Here is a 21548-nt window from a genome sequence, read left to right as displayed (position 1 = left end):
GTCTGTGCTCTGTGCTCCAACCGCTGCCCCTGTCTTTCTGTCCAATGGGAGCAATGACCGTCACCCACGTGGCTTTGTTTATAAATTATAGTCCACTTACAAAAAAGCACAATGTGAATGCAAACCGCACCAAACGAAAAACATAAAGTCCACTTTTGGTCCGGACCAAACAAGCGGACCAAAGGACTTTCCTGGTGTGAATACACTCTAAGGGAGAGCCCAGACACCCTGCGGAGAAAACTCATTTCAGCCGCTTGTATTCTCGTTCTTTCGGTCACTACCCAAAGCTTGTGACCATAAAATTAGTTCAGTTTTGAACTAAATTTATTTTTACGCATGGCCTCAAGAGGTTCTTTTACAAAATAGTTATGCAAAATGGCCGCAATAATCAATCCATCTTTATGCTGGCTGTTCATAAACCACCGCACAAACGTTAGGTTTCAGAAATTAAATAAGCATCACAAAACCAAAACCAAAACCAGAACTCAGCTGCCGTGGAGTGCAACACATTAAATATGTGATGATTTGTGAAAGAGTCTTAAGTTTATAATTCAGATTGGATAAAAAGTCAGGACTTTTTATTTTTTGTTTCTGCAGTGTATTTGTGAGTTGACAAATCCTAAAAGATGGCATGCTACCTTAGAGCCTTCACACTGGCAAGGATGGTTTAGGCTTGGTCTTCTTCTTGGGGGCGTAATTTCCAAGGTATGTACTGAACTGTAGCTTAGGCATATTGTTACACCCCTACTACCTGTAAACATGCTTTGTGTAACCTAAAATGTTATGAAGCAATGATACAAGTATAGCCAACCTACATGTTCGGAGTAGTAGTTCAGCTCTTAGTAAACTCTTTGTAAGTTGACCCTAAGTTAAGGAAAACTCTGACTTTTTCATTCCAGAAAGAGAGGTAATGGAAGTCTGAGTCTATCACTATGGTAACAGATCATGTGACATAAACCTGCTCACTGGCTTGTTTACTGAAAGCAATGGTGACAACTTAGTGTATTTGATGCTATATTTTGCAAGTATTTAGGCTATTAGGCTTTTTTCTAAAAAGCAACTAACAACAAATCAGTGGTTTTTACTGATGCTATTGGAGAATTTTGGAGACTCTGAAGTGAAACCAGCACCTGTTATTGAGGGATGATGTCATTTAGCGACTTCTAGCAACTTTTAGGACAGCTAATGGCTACTTTCCTTACTGAGGAGTTAGAAACATTGACTAAAGAAACCCTGAAGGTCTACCGGCCCTATTACACCTAAAAGAAGATGTCTGACAGGGGTTGTCCATTTTTGAACAGTCTGACTGACATCAAAGCACTGTTATTTCGTAAAACTTGACATCAGGTGGGGAGTTTTCAATTCTACATTGAATGTGCTTACAAAGTTTTGCTTGACAGTATTAACAGTATTTTTCGTTTTTATCAAATTTACAAATTTATTCCAGTAAGATTCACTGGCTGCATGTATCTAACATAGCACATCACAAAAATACCCTCTCATCGAAGCAAATTTTTGTGCATTGCTCTGAGAAATGTTTTCCAGTCTACACCACCTAAAACTCTGCTATAGATTAAAAACTTTGCTAAACTGTGACATCATGTGTGCCTCCATTCAAGCTGCACTACATCCTTGCTTACTTGGTAATTATGTACTTAGCATACTAGGTATTCAGAAAGGGACTATGCTTTTTTCTGTCGTAGCCATAGTGAATCAAGGTATTAGTGATGCATTGATGATGGCTTTTTACTGCACAGATACATACTTCTACCTCAAGGTAAAAAAAACTCAGAGCTGAAAGTCATTATTGTAATACGACTTTCTGAAACTAAAAACTCTGAGTTTCCCCTGTCAGAGTAAGTTAGGTCAGAGTTTATGGATAAACTCAAAGTTTGTTAAGCCTCCATTCTGGAATACCCCACAGGTTTAACTAAGCTCATTACACGATTTTGTTAACCTGCAACATAATGCCAGTCCACACTGTCTTCTCTATCCTCTCCCCCCACCTCCCACCTGATTTACTTAACAGCACTCTCTGTAACTGCATCATCTATCAGCTGCACTTCTGCTCTGGAATAGCCAGAGGCAGCTAATAGAAGTATGATTCCAAACAAAATATATCAGAGTCCTTGCACAGCAAAGGTATTACATACACTGGAGGTAAGGAATTCAAGGACAACTTTTATTCAGTTTTTCTGAGCCTGTGCCGCTGCTGAAAAAGAACTTAAGCATTATTCATGTAAATTTCCCTTCACTAATATTAATGTCTGGAAACCAACACTTCATGTGCACAAAATAATAATCATTAAAAAACAATAACACATTTTTCTATGATTATCCACAATTCTTAACCAGTATTCACATCAGCTACTATTATAGTTTGATTTGGAATAAGAGGATGGAAATGTACTAATAGACTAAAACACTGGTATGGTTCTTTTAATCAAATCAATTTGGAAAACCTGTCAGAATGTGAAAAAAAAGAATCAATTCAACAGTTGCAAATCAACCTCTCCTACTTGCAACTCTTTTGAACTGCTAAAGTGACTGCCTGTAATGAAAACCTAATATTACATTTCAAACAGATCAAAGCTACAGTGATGCGATCACTATATATTATATATGTTTCATAAGTGTATAATTTGACATCTGGTACATGATTATCAGAGGAACTGTCTGACCAACAAAGTTTACTTCTTTGTGGTGGGATTTTTGGTCACAAGCACACAGATTATTTAATCCCTTTTTAATGACTAACAAGCACAGCTAAAATCCTGTCTTTTATTAGTGCTCTGAGGTCCATTCTAGAAAGCTTACACCTGTAAAGAATCTCATTTACTTCAGCACAGCATCACACTGTGCTGAATACAGACGATCGCTCCCTTTCCAAATGTCAGTGCCTGACGCTCAGCAGGTAAACCACGAGCCAACAGTAAATAATTCACACAAACCCTGCATTGCTTTCCTCACTATCCCATACACATCCAGCCCCCCAAGTCTTCTCTTCCACAACCCCCTGTGCTGCCACTACTTCCTCTTCTACATAATTAACGAGAGAGGCACGGTGGGATGTCCGTCAGTCAGAGCTGACTGAAATTGAAGCCACTTTAAACAATAACAATATTGAAACTGGGTGTAATAAAGTAGAATTAAAAAGCTGGTTTCCATTTGTTTTCGTTCCTTGTTTCCTTCTGGTTTTAGTTTCTTTAGGTGGTGTGAGGAGAGAAGAGGGTATGCATTGGTGTCACTTCCAGGAAAGGGCTAAAACTACAGAAAAAAAAGGGCAAACACAAAAAGGGAAGATTGCACACTTTTCCCTTCCCCCTCCTTACCAGCCTTTTACTGGTTTGCCTCCTTTTTTATTGCTTCCATTACAGGATTAAGTCTTTGACTCCTTTTTGGAAATCCAAAAAAAAACAAGGAATGGGGGGGGGGTTGCAGGTCATCATATTTAGTAATAACTATGCAACCAGGCAAAAGGACCAGACAAAAAAACCCCCAAAAAAACAAGAGTACCACCAATGGTAGATAATACTTCCATCCATAAATGGTCACAGTAATCAAAATCAAAACCATGAGTTCCCTTACAAAAATCTCAATATATGTGTCTATTAAGTATATTCATGACTGTGGTGGAGGTAAAGGTAAGTTTCACTGACAATGTTGTTGCACATGGTGTAAATTGACAAACAGTTCAATTAAAGAACATATAGGAAGATGAAAGTGCAGCTACCAGTTTCAATGTGAATAACTTACCTGTTGATGACTACCAGCCTATCCAAACCATTTTATGATTGGAGTAGTACATTAGTACATTAGTACCACTAAAAAGTGGTGAAGACGTCACCTGTCACCTTTACTTTTGACCTCAAAATTAGGCCTGTCATAATAAATGATAAATGAATTAATTGCACGATAAAAAAAATGAGGTCAATAAGTTTCGTTCCTTCATGTCTCTCTCTCTTTTTACTGAAGACACCGGGTGACAAAAGGCTCCGGTGGTCTTCACTGACCCCTCCCTTTCTCTTAGCGTCAGGGGGGCGTGGCCTATCGTGTCAGGTAGTTGTACCTCTTTAGCATTAGCCCCCGCTAGGAGTTAGCAATCTAAAGAAACGCTGTTTGATATCGGTGGGAAAAAACAAAATGGAATTGGTTTCAAGCTCGAAGTAACAGCAGCGGTGTGTGCACTTGTTCCAACTCTTTTTAAGTGAAAAGCAGTCTTCCATTGACTGGCAGCAAATGCAACTCTTGACATGTTTGCTAAAAACAGTGCTAAAGGTTATATTTCACTGGGCTGCAACTGCTGGTATTGAGTTGGTGAACAGGATTTGCAAGAGAGTATCCATTTATTGCAACATTTTCAATTTTCTCGCTGAATTTTGACAATGCTTAAAACTGTTTTGCCATCGCATGTGCCTCAAACCCATTTTAAGAACACGAGTGCCAGTAGATTGGTTGCAAACACTAAGAATCTAGGAAGACTGCAAATCTGCAAATTTTTTTCTCACTGGTGAGTCAAGTTTGAGTCACCAACTATTCTCCAACAGTTACAGCCTATCTTAAAGCTTCAATATTTTGGCTTGTCAGTTAAACTCAGCAGTCACTAGGATTGTATCATAAAACTTCCATAAAAACTGAATAAAGATGGAATTGAATGGTGAATGAGCAAAATGTTTCAGTTGTTGAATGACACCACTGAGTGGCCTGATTTGTCATACCTAGACATGTAGTAGATCACTGTTATACAACATGCTAGCTGAAGAAGTGTTCAGATTTTTTTTATCTTAGTAAAAAAATTAAAAAAAGAAAATTACTTAAACAATAAGTTTAAAATAAAAAAAAGTCAAATTGTACTTTACTAAAAGAAAAAGTAACTGATGACTTTGACAATTGATTTTATTTATTTATTTATTTATTTTATCAGACAGTGACCTACGTGCATTTACAAAATGATGAAATAAAACATCTCCCACAGTTTACCAGTTTGCAGATAGATGAAAGTCACAAGTTTCTCCTATTACTTAACATTTCTGTCAAGAGAAGCAAACAAAAATACAAAGTGATATTTTTTTTCAAATTTCCACTATTTAAAATCTTAAGTAGAACATTTTAAGCTAATATTTCTAGTTTATCAGTAACAGTTTAATACTGTTTTTAACCAAAGGGGGTATAGCAATTTGAAGAAAAAGGGAGTGACATAACAATATAATTTCTTCAGTCCTTTAAGACCCAACTTTAGAAAAAAAAAAGAAATACTATAACATTTAGTATATCTTAAATTCAATATATGACTAAACATTAAATCGAACAGTTTTCTTGATAACTTGCTTTAAACAGATTTTCCCTTAATGATCAATAATTGTCACCAGTGAAACCATGTGCAATCTGTTTCCTAAATTTTCAAATTTTGCACTGGATTTGAACAAGATTATAAAACCAGAAAATTGAAATCATTAACAAAAAGAAGTCTTTCTGCTGCTTCTTATCTCCCATCTACCTCTGGGAGTTTAACATATGTAAATGCCCTTTCAACTTGTGACCCTCAGATCCATGACATCATTATCAACCCAGCCAGACATCGCTGGCCTGTCACCATCCTGATCTATGGCCATGGTGGCTTTCTGCTTTAATGAAGTCGTAACGCTGCCTTAAACAGCTAAAGCCACAGCCAGTCTGGTTGTCACTTGGCCTTAATGTGAATACACATCTATCATCTCACATCAACCATCAATCAATCAAAAAGCCCACTTGACAGCTGGTGCCCCCCCTACCCCCAGTGCATATGTACAACCACTAAAACAAAATTAAACTCATTGGCTGTGAATATTTGTGCAATCACCGCCATGACTGCAGGCCATCACTCCCCATGTGACCGACATGCTAATCAGGACCAGCGCAAGCGGTAATGGAGGCATGGAAAAGGCCATCAGGTGAAGGATTGGTCATGTTAATTATATCATTTTATGTAATTTGGTTTAAATTAATTACTGTAACTTGGACCACTTTTAAAGAAAAGGGTCTAAAGGAAAGCAAAAGCCCACAATAAACCAGGTGGGACAGACAACAGGTTTGACTGAGTATTCCTTTAGCTAACACCAGTTCTTCACCAGTGCCTTTCTTTTCAGTCAAAGCAATTTGAAGCAGTTTGAGGCTCTTTGAGTGGATACTGATTCAACATTTCCACTCACCTTTTAGCAAACAGTTGCAGCAAAAAATAACTTAAATTAGTTTAAAGAATCAGTTTTGAGGCTATATTGTTAGCATTTCACATAAATCAATTGTTTGTGGCTTTTTTGTTTCTATTTGTGTTTCAATGTGGATGATGCTTGGACTTTCCCCAAAATGACCTGCGATCATAAATCAAATCACAATGTAATCTCTGCTAATCCTCAGATATAACTAAACAGCTTCTGCCAGGGTAATCAGAGCTGTGAAGAGGGAAGGACAGGAGATGTGACTGCATTCACAGAAGTCTGCCTTCTCTGTTAAAAAATATTTTTAAAAATTCCTAACTTCCACCTTGAGCAATTGCAAAGATCCAGTGCAGCTACATAAAACTTAAAGCAATATGATGTCACAGGGTTAAAAAAAGACAGAGTAATTCTCATACAACTGCTCTTCTTTGGCATCTCTCGTATTTCATCTCATAATACTGACTTCCCTTTGGCAACCTAAATGTTTAAAAACAAAAACCCTTTAAGAGGAAACTCTTTAAAACGACACAGCTAAGCACTTAGCCAAACTCCTAATGTACAACAGAATTATGAAAGATCACTTTAGCAGATAATTTAAACTGCAGACTTTATTTAAAGGCTGCTGTAATGCACTGGTGAAAAAAAATACTGTCACCTTCAGGTGGTTAAAGGAAAGAATGTCAGGAAGGACAATAGTAGTGATCTCGAAGCCCCAGACAAGCCACAGGGGATTAGCCTCTTGTGCTGATAAAAGAGACCAAGCGGTCATGAGTTCGCCCACAGATGGTAACCGCAGTGGCTGATGTGTGAATGAATGCATCAGTGAGCCAAAACCAAATTAAGATGCTGTCACTACATCTACTTGCAACCTCCCTCTCACCACAACAATACACATACACACACACACACCCACACACACACCCACACACACACACACAAGCAGATACACATTTCTGCATCCACACAAAATGTTCATTATTTTAACCCCCAGTATACAGGGGTGAGGGGGCATGGGAACAAAAGTGTTAAGTGGGTGTGAGCTTTTTAATTATAGGCCGGCCTTTGAAGAGTTCTCAGTGGAGCTGAGAACAATATGGCCTGCTAAGTTAACACACACCCTCCAGGTATGACACAAGACACACCTCCTTGCACAGAACCAATAGTCGTGTTACAGAAATGAGTCGTAATTACCTGGCTTCTAACTGAAAACACTGGAGAAATAACCAGAAATATCTGAAGCATGTGCAATTGTTTTTCTTTCCACATACTGTAAATTCAAAGCTAATGTGTCATTATTTATCAATATTAATAGCATTAGTTATGAATCTGCAATATGTCAAATTCTAACCTAGTCATATATTTGGGGAAGTTGGGGATTAAAGGATCCCTGTTAATATTTGCACATTATTCTATCATATTTTTTAGTTTGCTATTCTTCTGGAAGCTTTCAAAAAACATTAAAAAAACCCAGCAAAACATGTGGTCCAATCAGACATAGTGTGCTTTGGCTTTGGGTGGCAGTACATCATATAGAGAATATGAAATTAGCAAATAACATAGAAAAATGCAATTTTGGCAAAATGAGTGAGAAAATACAGCCCTCTTTGGAGTTCTACAGTAGAAACATTATTTAAAATTTAAATGGGTCAAGGACAGTTGAATCTTAGATTATTTTATTATTATTTATTAACCTTTATTTAACCAGGCAAATCCCATTGAGATCTCAGATCTCTTTTTCAATGGAGGCCTGGACCTGAAGGCAGCCTAACATGCATGTTTTTAGACTGAAGGGGGAAACCGGAGTGCCCGGCAAAAAAACACACAAACACAAAGAGAACATGCAAACTCCATGTTCTCAAATTGAATGACAACTTGATACATTCAATGTTTTGTACACAATCACAGTTTAACTTTTCTGATTTTTGAAAATGTTACCACAAAATGTTCAACTTATAGTGTGATCTTGCCTTTCAATAAACCTGTGAGCTGTATAAATTTTCCAAAAAGTTTTTGGCCAACAAACTCTTCTTAGTTTCACAAACTTTAAACTTCTCGTACAGTTCACACATCAAAATGTAGACATTTTTGCCTTATTTTACCTCATGTGTCTTTAACTGCTATAAGACTTGAAGTTTTTAATGGTAGCATGGAGTTCACACATCCAAGCTACCATTGTATATGAGTATTTGAGTTTTTTAGTCAAAACTGAAGGGGCTGTTTTAACTTGTCAGACTTCCTACATAAAATAAAATGTGAACACGTATAATGACCAGGTGTAACTGTCATTTATGAGTCAGATAAATTTTAATCTAATTTATAGAGGAATAGGACATATACAGGAAATGTTTAGTGACAGAGAGGGTGGTTATAATTTAAGAGGTGAGGGATATTTTAAAAAACAACATATTAGAACAACCAAGAAGAGTTTTTGTTTGTCTGTGTGTGGAGTAAATGTCTGGAATGGATTGAATGATGAGTTTAAAAAAATTACAAATGTAAACCAATTTAAAAAACGGATTAAAGATCTTATTTCAAAATATGATATATGAGATGACTGTTTAATAGTCTATAATGTAATTGATGATATAAATAGTATTTAAAATAATTGTACATAGTTGAATATCATGTAAAATGGAAATGATTTGTCTTCGTTTTGATGTTATGAAAGTTAATTGATAATAAATTGACAAGTAGGAAAAGGGCAGGACATTATAAGATGTATCTTCTACCTGCTCTTTTTCGAACAGAATATTAAAAAAAAAAAATTTGCATGTCACATGGGCAGAATAATTTTGTTATACATTTTATTTCTTAAGTTTGTTTCATTGTATTTCATTTTCTTTTCTTTTTTTTTTAATGTTTTTTACTGTCTGTTCGAAATAAATAAATAAATAGTTTTTGTAGTAAATGTTAGAGGCATACTTTCTACTCTGCATTTCTGTCTGCATGTCTTTCTAAGAGTGCTGTTAGGCAGAGTTTCCCCCAGAAAAGAGACTAAGCCTGGTGGTAGGTGGCCATTCACCGGCCGATCGTGATTTAGTAAAAAAAAAATGATTAAAGTTGAAAATATGGCTATTTGTTATGTGATATTGTCAGATATTTGTGTCAAATATGTACACGACTACAGTTTTACAAAAAGGCACTTTTGAAATACTTTTGTTTGCAACTCATTTGAATCCTAATTGAAGTCACATTAACAAATACAATAAATTAACATAAGTGAAAAAGTGCAAACAAGGCACCAACACATGTCTCACATCAAGGCCAATGAATAACAACAGAGAAAAATAGAGAGATGCTGTACTGTACTGTGCTTTTTGTGGCACAGGCTGCATGTTGGATCACTACATGGAACAACAAAACAAAGCATGTCTAATGCTGAATTTAATAGCATATTGCTACTGTTAAACAAGGATAAATTACCACGCGTCATATTAATATTTTCACTAAGAACAAAACATACTTACCGTATTTGGTCTTGTAGAGCCACCCGCTGAATTTCAGCTCAACTAACCATTGTGGTTTATAAACACTCCTTTTTTATCAGCTGCAGCAGTAATCTCCTTCCATTAGTTTTGAACAGTTTGATTATCTTTGAGATCTCTCATAGAGGGATCATTTAAATGCTGATACAGGCGAACCAGCAAAATCATCTATTTTGAATGGAGCATGGCGCGCACCCGGTCCGCACAAAGTTACCAAAATTGTGAGGTGCATGGTGACACAACACTACGCGGGGCATACTTTGCGCAGGGACAGGGACAGCGCGATTGCGTCACTGTTGCACTTGGTACGGTGATCAATGCGTGGTGACCTTGCGGTGTGGGTGCCGGTGGAATAAACGTGTATAAAAAAATGACATATTTTACGATAAACAAGCATAGCTTAGCCTGGCAGCGGGGTAGGAAAAGCCTGGCGGGCCGCCAGGCTTATAATACACTGGGGGAAACGCTGCTGTTAGGGAATGACATACACAGGTGTATGATTTACAATGTGACCTTGATGAGCAATTGGCACCATCTTGTTTCTCTTTATTCATCTTTTACAGTTTATAGGGCAAACTATGGCATTTTGTAAACATAAATTAATGTTAGATAGCTGATGTATGTTGGAGCAGTTGTTGCTTTGGCACAGTTCAAAATTTCTTCAGAATTTTTTGTTTCATTTTGTTACCAATGAAATACAATTACTAAATAAAGTTACACAATTCAGACAAAAGTTGTGCGCTTTACATCTTCATGTGTTTCTGAGTGAGTTCCTGTAAACTGCCAAAGACAAAAATGCCCTCACTGAGAGTGGATCAATTAAATTTAAATTCCCACTAGATGTATGTGCTATAATAAAGATCAATTAAGGATATTAAAGATGTGATAGTAAATGAGGATATTGGTTCTTTGATTGTTCCTGAGTGCAGAGATGTGTCCCATTATGAGGTTCCTTGTAGCAGTAAATGTGTAAAGGATGAGACTAATAAATAACTTGAGTAGTGATTGTGACCACACGTCATGTGAAATGTCACAGCATTCTCTGTCAGTGCTTTTGACAAGCTTAAGGATAAATCTCTGGCAAATTGATTTGGAGCTCCGGTGGCTTAGCCAAAAAGGAAAGAAAACAGAAAGAAAAAGAAAAAGAAAATGACAAACCCTTCTCTAAAAAAAAAAAAAAAAAAAATATCCATCTCACTTATCCCCTTACTGTCAAAACTTCAAAGACTTGTGTGATAAGTCAGTAAAAGGTACCAGTTTCTATTTCATGTTGTAAAGTCATTCCTAAGCAAAGAAAAGCTGGCCAGACTGATAAATCACCACCACCACAGAATATCATCTTTTGGCTTTCTTACCCCCACCCAATTTACTACCAAAGTATCAGCAGGGTGATCTCATGTGCAGAAAATAAAATAAAATAAAATATTTTCACATTTCTGATGGGATGACTGTCCATTAAAGATAATAGTAGGTAAGTGAGGAACACAAGATGAAGAAACACATAAAGCAGACATGAAACTAATCAGCAGGACAAAATATGGAACATCAACCACTGTCTTTTTCCAGTGACAACTATCATATTGAAACAGGTTTGTGCGTGTGTGCGTGTGTGTGGTTGGAACGAGACATTCATGGATAAGGCAGAGAACTTAACATTGTTGGAATGCTACTATATAAGCAAGCCTAGAGAGAAGGGCTGCATGGAACACCACACCCAAGTTGCTGGAATAGTGTTCAGGAACATCTGTGCCGAGTATGGACTAGAAGCCCCACAAACTGGAAAACTCCACCATGGGTGTTGGAGAATGACAGAGTTAAGATATTGTGGGACTTCCAGATCCACACTGACAAACAGGTGATTGCTAACTAAACGGACATTGTGGTTGACAAGGTACATAACAAAGCAGTGGTGACAGATGCAGCAGTTCCAAGCGACTGTAACATCAAGAAGAAGGCGCACAAGAAGCTGGAGAAATACCAAGGGCTGAAAGAGGAAATAGAGAAGTTGCAGAGAGTCAAAGCCTCAGTGGTGCCAGTGGTCATCAGAGCACTCTGTGCTGGAACCCACAAACAGATCCAAGGAACAACCTCAGAGATCTCTGTCCAGAAGAGTGCCTCGCTCCCAGACCACTGGTAGAGAACCCAAGTTTAAAGTGAAGTGGAACCATCCATTTGGTTAATAGGGTGAGTTTGGCATTTTTAAATTTAATTTAAGGTGACTTTGGTCAAATATATTGTAAACCACTAATTTAGTTACCTGTGTCCTTCAACAGTGAGAGATTTTATAAATCTCAGCATTGTAAAGCCAGTGAAGTTAATGATCGGTGTTGACAACACATGAAATATGTGTTGTTATCTGCTATTCTAAATCCTGCTGGTCGCTCAAACCTTCTGTAATCATTACACCACACTCTTCAGTTACAATGCCATCTTAATGTAGTACCTTGCGAATTGGCAACTACTTGGTGAAAGGCCTTCAGTCATAAACATTTGCAAGGGAGTCTCCAAAAAGGTGCCGATGTTCTCAGTTTCCTTTTGTGAGTTGCAGAGGTTCACCTTCTAGTTTCTTGACTTTTGAACGTGTTCAAAAATTTGTGCAACAAATTTTCTCTCAAAATAGTTAGTTGTCACAGGTGTCTTGAACCCATTTCAATTTAGTTTTGATAATTACAGAGCACAAGATCTATATATTGACAGCTGGACGGGAGCTGTAGAATAGCTCAGATTGTACAAGTCTAACTACTAAAAAATGGGCTAAATATGCCTTTCTTTATTTCAAATGTGTTTTCTCTGGTTACTCCATGTTAGATTAATCATTGATTCTAGTATATTGACCTTAGGACTGGATGTGCAGTTATGTATCATTGTGCCTGCCTCACAATCAACTAATGGCCTACCTCACCCCCCACCCAATCCTGAATGGGATAAATCAGTCATGGAAAATTATTTTAAATAAATAAATGAATGCCACGGTTTGATAAAATCAAGGCGTTTCTGAAAATAGCTTTAATAGGCCTCGAAGACCTGTAACTTCTGAAAAGTTCAACTTGTGCCATACTCTGAGATCTTGTAAAAATTAATGAGAGGGAAGGAAAGGGAGAAAAAATAGATTGAAGTGTAAACGAGAGGCAGCAACTTTAATGTGCAAAGGCAGCTGGTAGTAAACAATGGCTGCCAATTGGCTGATGTTCACAGAATGTCAATCTCAAAAGCAGAGTTTGGTTGTGATGCCAAAAGTGGAACCCCAAACACAATACAATGAAAATAAAACTTTGGTTGCAAAAGCCACAGCATGTTGACTAACAGATGGAACAAAACACACTTTTAGAATTGTTTTTAGAACATAATAATAATAAAGAATTTACTGTCCACAGCTAAGAATCTTAAAGGTATTTTCAGATAATCTGTCTGTCTATCTCAAATAAAACAACAGGATTGTTATTTAAAAGATCTGTGATAATAAATGTTGAAGTAACAACATTAACTCAGAAATTTATTGTAAAGTATTGAAATATCTGTTCCATCTAACTAAGACTTTTGATAAAAATGTTATATAAATATAGCTCTTTCTCATTTTCTATCTTTCCTACATTTGACGTTTTTTAAGGGCTGACTTTACCTTATTGGAGACAGATGAGATCTGCCTACACTTATATGTTTGCTGTACCTATGATAATATTTCTTCAGGCCGTCTAATAACTGAAACCTTGGTGATTTCACTTATGACAAGAAATGATAGTTTACCAAAGCATAAGTCTACATTTGAACAGGAACATTGCAAAATCTCCCATGTGGATAATTTCCAAACTTATACCACCTAATTTCACAACCGCTCCATTAAGTCTAAAATTCTCCATCCCATGAGGTATTTCAGTCATGATAACTTTGTAAAGCACTTGGTATTAGTTTCAAAAAAGTTGTTTTAATATATATGTACTATCAAAATATTTTCTAATGTAAGGACAAATTGACAAACCTTATTTCTTATGCACCAAAACAATCTAGAGACTCACGGACATTTGCCCTCTAAATAAGACTCACAACTGCCCGATCTTGGTCTGATTTCATTGCATTGATCACATCTTATGTCTGAGATGGGCAGCTAATGTTGTGACCAAGGTCCCTGCTACTGCAGAGCCATCTCTTCCATTTAGTTTCAGATCAATGGCACAGTTTCTGAAATGGCCTTGGATAAGTGTGTCATCCAGCTCAGGTGCTTTATCCACATCAGCCACACACTAACTCTTCTCTTGTTTAACTAAGTAGGTAAATAAAGTTTATGTATAGAACATAGGTTCTTTCTCGTCAAAAACTCAAATAGCTTTACAATAAAGTACAATACTATTAAAAATGCTACAAATAATAGACATGAAAGATTTTAAGGGACGGAAACAAACAAAAAAAAAATTCTAGATTTTGTCTGAAAATAACTGAACCAGAAATTTGCTTGATTGAATGAAAGTAGTATTCTATGAAGAAATGCATATCACCCTTCCATGCTAACCAAAGCATTGAAAATCATCTGTAAGTTATGTTTTGACACTGGTTTTCCTAATTTAGAAATGTTTTTTTAAGTGGAAAACACAACTCTGAAACAGGTATTTGAAGCCTTCTTCAAGAGACATTAATTGGTCAAACACAACACCTAAGTTCCTCAGACTAAGGCACACAGTGTGACATAGCAGCTCTGAATTGCCCCACTTCTGCTGCCTGCGCTCCCCTGCCAGCCTGATTGAACACACCTGCTTGCCATCATCTCCTCCTCCCTGTGTGTATTTAGCCAACCTGCTTCCCTCATTCTGCCAGTTCATCTTTGTTTCTACTAGCAAGCGTTCCAGCCATCTTTCCTTAGCGTTCTAATCTCCAGTGATCTTTAGACCCATTTTCGTGCCCTTGACTAAGCGTCAGCCCAGTGTTTTGGATACCTTTGCCCTTCCTGACTGACTCCCTGTGTACCGACCTTTGGATTCCCATTAAACTTGTTGATTTTTGAGACTGTCTAGTTGTCATTTGAGTCCAGCCTGCCGAGTGCCTTGTTCCACACAGCAAATTCTAAATGGACATTTTGTTGTTGGATTTGTGAAACCATGCTCTAAGTCACAATGATCAAACATTGGCTTTTCAGAGTTTAACCATCCAATTCTTAATGCCCAACAGGATGTTGAGTAAATCTGACAATTAGAATGACTCAAGAGTTCCTAAATGAACAGTACAACTGGGAACCATCTGCATAAACGTGGTAACAGGTATAGCTAAATTTATTAATATTCTGAGTTAAAAGGTAAAGAATAAATAAAGCAAGAATAAAGCAAGAATAAAATTGGTCCAAAAACACATGAAATGTTAGTAGCTGACTAAGCTGGTCTTATTAAGACTGACCCCTCTTGCCTCAGCTGTTTGTTTGTGGGATGAGATCTATGACCTGGATTGTCTAGTTTTATAAAAACCTGCCTGGAAAAACTTTTGTTGGCCAGTCTTTTTTATACTGCCATTCTCATTAACAAGATACACCAAAACAAACTCACTTTATGAACAAGTAATGAATCTGCCGGGCCACTGCCAAGTTCTCTTTCAAATAAATGCTATCACATTCCTTTAAGAAAAAAAAAAATAGGAGAAAACTTTCCTCTTCAAAAAGTTGACATTATTACAGCCCAGATTAAAACTCATTAATAAAAATATGGCAATGACTCTCAGCCGAGCTTCAACTCAGTCATCACACAACAAATGGGACATTCTAAAAGAAATGCATGCAGAGAGTTCAAAAGGAGAACTGGGTAACATTGTTTTACTATAGAGTTTTTTTTTTTTTTCACGCCTGTGTATATGCATAGAAACCCTTTCATACACAGCATTCTCACACCCCAGCATTCTTTTCAGGACAAACTGACCAATGAAAGCCATTCAAGGAGAAGAAATTAAATAAAGCTGTCAGTGAATAAAGATTAAAAGCAGTGCTACAGGGTTAAAAAAAAAACTGATTTATGAGGCTGGCTGGGTTGCTACAGAGATTTTGGTGCCATGGAAACCTAAAAAACACTGAGGTTTAAGAGGCGGCTGACTAAAGAGCAGATGAATAAGGAGAAAAGAGAGAGACTTTTTAACCTATCAATGTTCACATGTTTTCATTAAGTCATGAGCCTTTGCCAGGCTCACTCAAAAAGGCAGAGTTTCAATACAGAAGTCAAAGTTCCCTTTATAAATTATGAAAGTCATTTAAAGTCTTTCCATTCTGGTGATAACAATTATTTTGTTCTGAATGAGACAATGATTTAATGACAACAAGGTCATGATTATAGTTTTAATGAAAACACATTTTTTTTATCCTTTAGTGTTTTGAGTCTCTTTGTTGGTTTCTTTCCGTTCATCTCTGAATCTGCAGCCTTTCACTCAGCCAGCAGCCTGTGTGGCAGCTCTGAAACCCAACGTTGTTAGTGCCGTCTCAGTGTGTTGTTGTGTTTTGTCTGTGGGAGCTGTCCCGTGCCATGCTGCTGTGTCCAGGGCCAAGGTCTTCTCCTGTTGTCTGCTGCTGAATGGAAGCCAGCACCAACATGGAGATAAGCCTGTCCTCATGCTGCTCCCTGACCTTTTCAGGCACCCAGCTGGCACTAAACGCACATATAATTATTATCCAGATTACTCAGGCCAGCTCTGTCCCCTCTTTGTGCACTGAGAGGGGATTAAGGGAGGAGGAGAAAGGGGGTTCTTCTCAAGAGCAGGGGGAGATGCTGTGGAGGGAGATCCCACACAAAAGAGGACCACTCTAAGTCTGGTCTCCAGCTGCCTTCAGCACAATATATTAGCTTGTCTATTTCTTGTTTGGTCATTATTCTTCCTGATGATTCAATATAGAGATCAAAATACAGGCAGCAGCTAATTTTATAGCTCAGCTGTTTAGCAAAGGTGTTGTAGTAGAAAAGGGAGACAGCAGCATTATTGGCAACTTATAACAGTTGACATTAACAATAACTGTTAATCTTTACAAACGGTAGTTTTGATGTATTTAAAATTGATATATTTAAAAATATTGATAAAAGCATTTTAATTTAAAATTGAGCAGTTGTTTTATATACTAACAACACAGGAAATAAACAACCTAAGAATCCAGTTTGATCGATTAGCTGTGGCAGTCATCTTGAATTGGGTTAACTCTATGAAGCAATTAGTTGTAGATTTACATTCAATAATAACTTTCTGATAATTTCATTAAAATCCAGTTCAGTTTATTTATCCATCTGGTGGTTCATGAGATATTTTGCCAACAGACAGCCAGGGTTTTCACCAACAGGTTATGCCAAAGTTTTAGGCAAAAATATTGCATATTGTGTTGCGCTTGGGGTATGTCCTATTTGTGATTCTTAACTAGAACCAAACCAAATTTTAGCCTGATATCTGTAAAGGTTAGTTAGTTAAACTCATTTTTGTTCAGTTGGCAGTTAGCTGTAGTGGTCAGCTTGAATGGGGTTGACTCCAGAAGTTAATAAGTTGTAGATGTCTATCCAGTGATTACTTCTTTTTACTTCTTACTTCATTTCATTAAAATCTGTCCACTGATTTGTTAAATACTTTGCTAACACTACAGACAAACAAACACACACCCACAGACAAAGACATGGGGAAAATATGATTGCCATTTTGCATTTGACAGTGGGCAATAATAATAAAATAAATAAATAAACACACAAAAAAAACATGTCTTTTAGTAAACTACAATTACTATGCTCCTTGCCTAAAAGACACAAACATGTCTATAACTTTATAATTTTTACAGTCATTGAGCTAAAGTTTAATGTGGAAGTAGCTGACTGTCATCCACAGTATATTATCTATGTCTTAACATCTCACATGACCTTGCCATATTGCATGACATTGTGCTTAAAGTCTTTTATATGGTTTGGCTGAAACATCTATAACTCCATCCTCTCTCTTGTAAAAGGATCTTAGTAATATGCATTCATTCAAGGAATGCTATGCTTTTTATTTTATTATTTATATATTTTTTGGACTTTTGCTTAAAAAAATATTTCTTTGTGGGAACATCACTAAATTTTACTTGCATCCCTGCAGATAAAATTATGTAAAAATACACATATATGTTAGAAACGTTTACTTTGGACATACCTTTAACACATCCAACAGATCAGCAAGTAAAACAATTGGCAAACACATCAGGTAACATTCCAGAACATTTATTGTAAGTAGGAAAGTGAGCATGTGGGTGTGCTAGTAAGAAGTCCTCCTTCAAACTACTACTGATTATTATTTATTCTTATTCATTCAGTTTCAACTAAAAGTATTTTTACCACGATGTGGAGACTGATCTGCTGTCCACAAAGTCAAAAATAACAAGATGATTTCCAAAGCATAGTTAATGTGTCACATCCTGCCTTCATTTCACGGTAGACAGAGACCAACTTGCACTCCCTTTGTCACATTTCCAGCTGTAAGAGGATGTCTCCTGCAGTAAATCTTCCACAACGAAGTACAAGTGTGGATAACAACTGCGAAAAAAAGTCTGGATCAAATTGTCTGCACATTCTCCAGAGCATCTCCAATGTAGTTTAAAAAAACAAAAAAACAAACAAAAAAAAACGTTTGATAAATCACAACCCCATAAGCTTTACAATCTTTAAAGCACACAGCCTCAGACTGAGGCCTGGGATTAGAAAGAAAAAGATGTAGTGGGAAAAATGAAAAAAAAAAAAACTTTTGGTTCAGGTAAAGGTTAAGAGAGTTCCTTCTACAGACACACATATTTATTTGTACAGCAAACTAAAAAAAAAAACAAAAACTCTTATCAACTCTTCTAAAAAGTATTGCCAAAGTGAATAACTTGTAAAACATTCAGTAACTCAAGTAACTCAACTGTTGTAATCCTTCGAAATTTAAAAATGCATTTCAAAGCAGACACTGAAAAGTAAATAACTAAAGATTACTGCTCATGTAGTGTCACAATAAGAGATACAAATTGTGAAATGGCAATAATTTATGTTACTAATAGGTTTTTATATGACAGAACCTAAACATTTATGTACTTGGTCTATAAAATGCCAGCTTTTTTTTTTTGTTTGTTTGCTTGTTTTTCCCGTTTCTTTTTTTTTTGGTAAAACTAGCTAACAGTATTTAGGTTGATTTGTGGTAATGAAAACATTGGTATGTCACAATTTAAGAGTCACCCATTTTTAGTCATTTTACAAATTTAGTCTGATGTTCTAAAGCCACTAGGTTTTTAACATTATACTATTTTATGGGTGCTAATAGGGATGGGCATTTCGAACAAAAAATACTCTTCAAATTTGTTGGGAATATATTAGCACTTCAACATCACTCCAAAACCACTGAGCTGAATTAAGGCATTACACAATTTTGAACAAAAATAAACTGTACACAAAAATAAGTGAGTGCAAAACTGATATGTGTAGTAATTTATCACATTTATCACAATAAGGGCTAATGTTAGCAACCACTTATGATTTAGTAATTATTCCCTGTTTAATGTCAGCATGTTTGGGATGAAAACTTGTAATGAATTATCGTCTACTTATGACAACTTCTGCTGCTTAAAAACCTTATGATTGAACAGAGGCTACTAAGTGCTGCTAAATTTGCTCATCTGGGATACCGATGAATGAATCAACATAAAGGAGTGTGCACATATTCTAACAGTCAAGATGTAACTCCACTTTGTAATTGTCAGAATGGCTGGAGTGGCTGGAGTAAACATGAGACTTGAGGCAGAGAAAAGGGTGCAGACCCACAGGGTGTTTTATTCTCCATCACTGACAGACAGAAAAACCCTCCTGGGAAGGTCATCATGGATCCCAGCAGTTCTCTGAATGAAGCTAACAAGCAGCCTTTTATAATTCACTACTCCCTCCCATTAACAGACCCACCATAGACAGGATAAACAAAAAAAATATATAAATACACTAACAATCTACAATAAATAACCAAAATATCCAAATACCTTATTTAACATTCAATATCTATGACAAAACACATTTCTGAAAACATTCCTAAAAATATAAATAGTCAATATTAAACATCTAAAGTGCAGTGTTCACTCCTTAAACCCCCTTAAAGATTTAAATCTGTTTCTCTTTGTTTTCTTTCAGTTATTCAAACCTCAGCATTTTAAGTGTATCGTAATAAGTAATGAAACCCTTCATTACTGTAATCCTTACTAAATGAAACCTCAGTGGCTAAAACAGATGCAAGAACACTTTGAGTGTTTTATTATAGGAGGGTGGGGGAGTTTGTCTCAAAATTAGAACCTCGCCTGGAAGACCACAATGAAGCTTAGGAAACAACTTTACACATTGCTGCTACCTCGTGGTTGCGTTGGCAGCTTGTTACTATCATGCTGCTATATTTAACAATTCTTTAATTTTTTGAAAATCACTGTCCAGTTCTAGATGTTACACAGTGATTTCCTTTATTTTATAATAGCATAGCATTTTCCTGGAACAGGTGCAACATGGCATTGTGGCCTGCAATATCTAAACTGCAACCTGTGCTCCATAAATCAACACTGTTCAAAGTGAAGTCCTGAAATTGCTATAAAGAAACAGGTTTCATAAAGTTAACACCAGCCTTTAAAACTTAAACGTTCCCCTTTTCACCTCCGTCTAATCAGCTCCTGATGCACACTGGTGCATCGCACACTGAAATCTGAACAGGAATGCTCTGCAGATGTCAAAGCCTTCAAACAACTGTGGTATCTGTTGGACAGACTGAACGATGAATGGTAAGACATGATCAAAATTGCTGAACTTCAAAGCTGAGGCATAATTTATGTGGCTGTATGAACTCACAATTTATGACTGTATAGAAGATCTTATAAAAAACAAATACCTCCAGACATGTTGAACCAGGGAGAAGTGTAGAAGAAAGTGAGAAAGTTTATGCTTACCATGTTTAGACAAAGTAATCTAGCAGTATAAACTAGCTAGCAGTGTGTTAACTCTGACTGAAAACATATCTATGCTGTATACTGACACCATTCCCACAGCTAGTAAAAAAATTTAACCTATATTATTTTTCAGCAAACCTATGAATCCAGCTACTTGCAAACAAAAAAAAACTTGTTCAGCTGTCAAATTAAATCCCAGTTTAGCAACACCCCCTTCACATAGGATGATGGCCCCACTATGCTCTCCACCACTTATTAGAACACGACTCGATCAAAGCAAATTTGGAAAAGCTCCAACAGTTTGAAGGCAATCATGACACCATATGCTTTTAGTACTCACCAAATAGGTTTGTCACTTGTATTTTACACATCTCTAAGGCACTCTCCTGTGTGATCACTGTAGCCTCCAGTATACACCAGCATGTTGTTGTGATGATATTTTGACATGTGCCCACGGTCACATCAAAATCTGGACCCCACCCTGCTATGCTACCACCACAATGATAAACCACCACAACCTCACTACAGAAGTCCTGTGCATGCTGAAAACCACTGTGGACCTATTATTCTCTATCATGCAGAGTTGGGAATCTATTATATTCTTATTGTGTGTCTGAAAACATCATCAAGATCCTGCATAGACACTTTTTTTGAACAAGGTCATCATCACAAAAAAGGAGGAGGCGTGGCTTCAATATTTAAGAATACCATAAACTGTAGTAAAATCTCTTTGGGAAATTTCACGTCTTTTGAGTATCTTGGAATTGAGGTAAAAGGCCACAAACGAACGTTGACTCTAACTCTATACAAAACCCCAACATATGAGAAAAATTTCTTCACGGACTTGAATGAGCTTCTATCTCTCATATGCATTGATTATGATTGTTTAATAATTGTCGGTGATTTCAACATTCATGTTGACAGCCCCCAAGACCGAGGGGCAAAAAAATCTGTTTA

General features: G+C 36.7%; 1 protein-coding gene across 2 annotated transcripts in view; it reads right to left on the bottom strand.

The window, feature by feature from the left end:
* Window positions 1–21548, bottom strand: part of LOC108245193 (partitioning defective 3 homolog) — a 485244-nt gene that overhangs the window by 60662 nt on the left and 403034 nt on the right. The gene's annotated exons all lie outside the window — the stretch shown is intronic.

The sequence above is a fragment of the Kryptolebias marmoratus genome, linkage group LG21 (assembly GCF_001649575.2).
Source record: "Kryptolebias marmoratus isolate JLee-2015 linkage group LG21, ASM164957v2, whole genome shotgun sequence".
Classification (NCBI taxonomy): Eukaryota; Metazoa; Chordata; class Actinopteri; order Cyprinodontiformes; family Rivulidae; genus Kryptolebias; species Kryptolebias marmoratus.
This window is presented reverse-complemented; position numbering and strand designations above follow the sequence as displayed.